The 6,236-nt window shown below is 54.2% G+C and overlaps 1 long non-coding RNA gene across 1 annotated transcript; it reads right to left on the minus strand.

Moving 5' to 3' along the window:
- Nucleotides 1–2,554, minus strand: LOC125740369 (uncharacterized). The gene is made up of 3 exons (XR_007397593.1): nt 2,477–2,554; nt 1,217–1,290; nt 1–998 (listed from the first exon to the last, which is right to left on the minus strand). It is a non-coding gene; the product is annotated as an uncharacterized LOC125740369 (long non-coding RNA).
- Nucleotides 2,555–6,236: the final 3,682 nt, after the last annotated feature.

Consider the following 6,236-nt stretch of genomic DNA (forward strand, 5'->3'; position numbering starts at 1 on the left):
ACCACACTGTAACGCAGTATGCCAGCATACCACACTGTAACGCAGTATGCCAGCATACCACACTGTAACGCAGTATGCCAGCATACCACACTAATGCAGTAAGCCAGCATACCACACTGTAATGCAGTATGCCAGCATACCACACTGTAATGCAGTAAGCCAGCATACCACACTGTAACGCAGTAAGCCAGCATACCACACTGTAATGCAGTATGCCAGGATACATTTGATGGCAGAGCGATCAAAGGCCACAAGCAGCTACTGATTCGGCTTGATTTTCCTGAGTACTCTCAGAAAGTGGACTCGCTGCTGTGCCTTCTTAGCGAGTGTTGAGGTGCTGATAGACCAGGCGAGCTTCTCAGAGATGTGTATCCTCAGGAATTTGATGATGGGGATAGAAGAAGGGAGGGAAGCTGGCATTGAAATGATGTGCAACCAGCCCCTCAAAGCACTTCATCACTGCTGAGGTAAGAGCGATTGGCCTGTAATCACTGAGGCAGGTTAAGTCAGACTTTTTTGGGACAGGGATGATGGCATGTATTAAGACTAACTTGCGGACGATTACGTCGCCCACGTAGCATAGAATTTATCATTGTCCTCCTGTTACTGTATTTATTTTGGAAGGTGTGATTGTCAGTAATTGGCTCCATTACTCACGGATCAGTGGAGCACCTCCAACTCCACCTTCAGACATACATATGAGGTGATTGAGGTGTGGATTGATTCTGATCCTGTATGGACTGATCATCCTGAGATTCAAATACGTCATCCATAATATTGTTGTGCCAAAGTCGAACTGCACAAACATGTTTTTCACTAATCGCTTGTTTCTCATGAAAGGAGTCAAGATGCTTATCTTGTCCTAAAAAAATCCTTGTTCTGGGATGCTTACCCTGTTCAAAGACGCTTACCTTGTTTTTCTGAGGTATTTTCCTATGGACAGTGTTGCCCAATATGTTTTGCACGCCACTGATCGGTTCGCAGGACACTTATCTCATCTTCAGGAAAGACGGAAAGCATTGCTGAAGGACACTTGTCTTATTATTTTTGACTGAAAATTTGGAAATTAAGAGTGCATTGCCTGAGGGGAGGGGTGATCCTGGCCAGCGCGTCCCCTGCCTGCATGCAGCGCCCAATTTAGTTTAAAGGAAAGGGGGAGACCTGGAGCTCAGCTGTGGGATAGAGCAGGCATTGCCCGGCATTTCTTGGAACTCACGTGTTGGTCTCCTGCCAGGACTGATAGGGGCTCCCCAATCCGTGTGTAAAGGTGGGTGATGATGGCACATCCGACTGTAAATCATTACTGCTACTTTTAAAAACTAATTACCATATAATTATCACATTACCCAATTGCCAGTCTAGTATCTATTACTTGCTGTACATACCTTTGATAATTGTTCTATGTTTTTTGTAATGTAGTGTCTTCTAAAAGCACCACCAAGGCAAATTCCTTGTATGGAAACATATTTGGCGAATAAAAAGGATTCTGATTCAGATTCTGTGTTTGATTTGCTATTTGACTTTCGATCCGCCCGCTCGGTTTTCTTTTGTTTACATCTTAGCTCGCCCCCTCGGTCACTCTCGCCTTGGCTTGTGTGCATGTTCTGCATGTGTGATGGTATTGGTGCGTGGAGAGTGACTGTCATTTTGTTTTGCGAGTGTCTGTTTGATTCCGTTTATTTGGTTAGAGAGTCAGATGGATTGTTTGTCTTTTGGTTTCCTTTTCTTTTGCGTTTAGGTGCGATTAGCCGTGGGTGGTTTGGTAGTTGGGGATTTTTGGCTGTTACTTTGGTTGTGGTCACTCCTGAAGTCTTCTGCACTGGGTTACTTGTTCAGTGTCTGCATTGTGTGTGAATAAAATGTAAAAAATACAAAGAAATCCCTTTATCCACTGGTGTTCCCCCGTGCCCCTTATCCTGTTTGTCCCTTTATTTAATTCCTCTTTCCCATTAATACTGTTACACTCCAACCATAGACTGGAGGTCGTAACATATGTTTAAAGTCAATTGTGTGTAATTTTATTGTTAAAGAAGCACCTGGGATTGCTGTGTTGTCACTTTTCTTCTTTGAGAAAATCTGCTTTATATTTTTATCTCAAGTTCTTCATACTCAGAACATCAGTTTGAAACAAGTCATATTTTTAAGCAATTCAGGTAGCTAATTTTTGTAAGTTTAGCCTGTGGGATTTTTTTTACAGTGATTAAAGTGAAACTTGAGGTTTTTAGTATGTTGTGTCAGGGAAACTCAAACTAATGTAACAAAGTACTGTGTAAGTGAGAATTCCTGCACAAAACAGCTTACAGAGAAACACTGAGACATACATGCAAAGAGAGAAGCAACATTCTTATGTGGCTAATTATACTAATTTGAAATATATATATTTTTAACAATATTTTTACTTGGGCCAGGAAATTAAAAATCATAAACTACTACATAAGTAACTAAAATCATTTTGGTAAAATATTGTCTGTCTTACCTTGAACTAAACAGGAAGGCAGACAAAACGCGCTGATTCTGGTTTTGTAGAGAGAAATCAGTAGTTCTAAAGATGTTGCAACTTCCTTTTTTGTGGTCACGGGGCGTTACAGAGCACATGAAAGTGAAAGGAGGGTGGAACAGTTCAGTGGACAGATGGATAGACAGACAGACAGACAGACAGACAGACAGACAGATTTCATCATCTCCCACTTCCAGAGAGCCCTGACACATAACTACCACCTGACACTGTGTTTCTGCTGGATAGACTATCAAATCCTCCAGTGACGACAAAGCAAATCAAAATGTGGACAGTGAAAGACCCAGTACAGTCACTGGTAAAATGGTATGTGATGCAGAACTGGAAAACTGAAAATGTAACCATTGTTTTAATACAAGCTTTAAAATGACCAATTTTAAAAAGTAAAAATGACCGCTCTACATAGCAGAGAAATGCCAAACGTTAAGACGAGGTGACCCAAAGTGCTGATACAGACAAACCGCTCTAACAGGTCCATCCGGCTCAGGTGTGCAGGAATTTGCGTGGGGGGTGGCGGGCATGTCGAGGCAGAGTGTGGTGGAATGGAGGCTTCACTGATCCAGCAGAAAATTACTGCCTGCTGTGCTGCTATTACAGTCCATATGTAAAAATACAGGACATCTGTGTAAATTCAAAGCAGCCGATTATTGAAATATGAAAACATCACATTAGACTGTTAATTATGAATTTTGCTTCTAGGCAACAAGATGAAGGTAAAGAATGTGGCACGTTATATTAAAAACTATAGTAATCAGTGTCACGCCCGGCTCGTCCGCTCCTCCTGTGTGCCACGCCCCCTGCTTACCCACGTGTGTTTCCCGAATTGTACCCAGCTGTTTCCGTTTGCTGTCATTCAGTCTTGTGTATTTAAGTCCTGGTCTCCCCAGTTTGCTTTGTCTGTCATTGATGTCTGATGTTTGTTCGCGTGAGATCCCTGTTCCCTATTAAACCCCCGTTTTCCCCGAATCCCGCTTGCCTGCCTGCTCCTTTCACGCCCTTCCGCACGATCGCCGCTCTCCGCCGCGCTCGCGCACCACGTCCCGTGACAGAATGACAGACCAAAGAGAAGCAGCTTCCGTGACTGTGGAGGACTACCGCGGTTACGTCGATCAGCTGCTATTTTGGATCGCCCAGCCCGGCATCCGGGAAGATCTCCCGGCCTGGGATCTCATCAGCCGGAGCTGGGACATCCTGGACGGGCTGTCCCTGGAAAAGGACGCGCACCTCGCGGAGGAGGTGCGCGATAACTTCCAGCGGGTGGCCGAGCTCCGTAAAGAGCGGTGGGTTGCGCTACGAGAACCGGGGACCATCCTCCCGCGGTCTGCTTTCTCGGACAGTGCGCAGCCTACCCCCCCGACGGTGACGCGGAGAAGGAGGAAGAAGCGGACGGTCGCCCGGACGATCGTCCTAGGGGCGTGCGCTCTCGTCCCCGCCTCCTTCCCAGCTGGTGAGCTGGAGGACGACACGGAGGCCCTCAGCGCTGCTAAGCCGCCTCCGCGACTAGAGGCCATAGCCGAGCCTGAGGAGCTCCCTTTGCTCTTGCCGCCGACGCAGCCGCCGCTGCCTGCGGATCCCTATCCCGTGCGGCCGCCGCTGCCTGCGGATCCCTATCCCGTGCGGTCGCCATTGCCGGCGGACCCAGCTCCGGTGCAGCGTGCGTAGCCGCCATTGCCGGCAGACCCCGCTCCCGTGCAGCCGCCATTGCCGGCGGACCCCGCTCCCGTGCAGCCGCCATTGCCGGCGGACCCCGCTCCCGTGCAGCCGCCATTGCCGGCGGACCCCGCTCCCGTGCAGCCGCCTTCGCTGCCTGCTGCAGCTCCCGGGCAGGCGCCCCCACTGCAGCAACCTGCAGCTCCCGGGCAGGCGCCCCCACTGCAGCAACCTGCAGCTCCCGGGCAGGCGCCCCCACTGCAGCAACCTGCAGCTCCCGGGCAGGCGCCCCCACTGCAGCCAGCTCCTGTTCCTGACCGCGCTCCTGTTCCTGACCGCGCTCCTGTTCCTGTCCCGGCGCCCCCTTCGCCTGCTGCAGCTCCCGGGCAGGCGCCCCCACTGCAGCAACCTGCTGCAGCTCCCGGGCAGGCGCCCCCACTGCAGCAACCTGCTGCAGCTCCCGGGCAGGCGCCCCCACTGCAGCAACCTGCTGCAGCTCCCGGGCAGGCGCCCCCCCTGCAGCAACCTGCTGCAGCTCCCGGGCAGGCGCCCCCACTGCAGCCAGCTCCAGTTCCTGACCGCGCTCCAGTTCCTGACCACGCTCCAGTTCCTGCAAAGGCGCCCCCACTGCAGCCGCCTGCTGCAGCTCCCGGGCAGGCGCCCCCACTGCAGCCGCCTGCTGCAGCTCCCGGGCAGGCGCCCCCACTGCAGCCGCCTGCTGCAGCTCCTGTCCCTGACTGCGCTCCTGTCCCTGGCCCCGCTCCTGTCCCTGGCCCCGCTCCTGTCCCTGGCCCCGCTCCTGTCCCTGGCCCCGCTCCTGTGACCCCTGGTCCCTCGCCTCGGCAGTGTCGACCCCGACCTAGGGTCGGCCTGTCTGTGTCCCGCAGGGGAAGGGGACACAGACGCAGGGCTGGGGTCCCGCCCGCCCTGCCCCCTGGCTCGCCCTGCCTCGCCTGCGCTGGGGCTCGGTTGGCGCCCGCGGGTCCTGGCCCTCCGGGTCGGCTGTCGCCTGCGGGTCCCTCTCCGGTGCCTCGTCGCCCTGCCTCGCTCCCCCCTCCGGTGCCTGGTCGGTCGCCGGCGGGCTCCCCGACGGCGGCTCCTCGGTTGCCTGCGGGGCCCCTACCTCCGGCCCTCCACCGGACGTCGCCGCCTGCTGCGGCTCCCCCCTCCTCCGGGCCTTCGCCGTGGGCCCCTCCTGCTCCCTCGTCCCCTTCCCCGGTGCTCCCTCCTGCTCCCTCCCTGGCCCCTCCGCGGGTCCCTCGCCCTGTCTCCTCAGCCCCTTCTCGGTCCCCTCCGGCTCCGGCCTCCCGGCCGCCTGCGGCCCCTCCGGCTGCCTCCCGTCGCCCGCTGGGGCTCCCTCGGGCTCCCCTTCGTTCCCCCTCCTTCTCTCCCTTCTCTCCTGCCCTGGTCCCTCCTTTGTTTGCTCCTCCTCCCATCTTTCCTCCTTTCTCCGTTCCTCGTTCCTTTGTTCCTCCCGTCTCTGCTCCTCGTGTTCCTCCTTCTCTCCCTGGGTTCCCTCTGTTCACTCCCGGTCCTTTTGTCCCGCCTGTTCCCTCCGTGTCCCCGTTTCTTGTCTGTCTGTCTGCCTTTCCTGTCCTGTGTCGTGTCTTGTCCTGGCTTCTGCCTTTTGTGTCGGTTTTGCCTGTCTGTCTTGTTCCCTGTCCCTCGTTGATGGTTTTGGTTCTTGTTTTTCAGGTTTTGGTTCCCTGGTCTCGTCCCGTCCTTCGCCTCCTCCCGGGCACGCCCGGTGCAGCGCGCCTTTGGGGGGGGGTTCTGTCACGCCCGGCTCGTCCGCTCCTCCTGTGTGCCACGCCCCCTGCTTACCCACGTGTGTTTCCCGAATTGTACCCAGCTGTTTCCGTTTGCTGTCATTCAGTCTTGTGTATTTAAGTCCTGGTCTCCCCAGTTTGCTTTGTCTGTCATTGATGTCTGATGTTTGTTCGCGTGAGATCCCTGTTCCCTATTAAACCCCCGTTTTCCCCGAATCCCGCTTGCCTGCCTGCTCCTTTCACGCCCTTCCGCACGATCGCCGCTCTCCGCCGCGCTCGCGCACCACGTCCCGTGACAATCA

The sequence above is a fragment of the Brienomyrus brachyistius genome, chromosome 4 (assembly GCF_023856365.1).
Source record: "Brienomyrus brachyistius isolate T26 chromosome 4, BBRACH_0.4, whole genome shotgun sequence".
Taxonomy (NCBI): Eukaryota; Metazoa; Chordata; class Actinopteri; order Osteoglossiformes; family Mormyridae; genus Brienomyrus; species Brienomyrus brachyistius.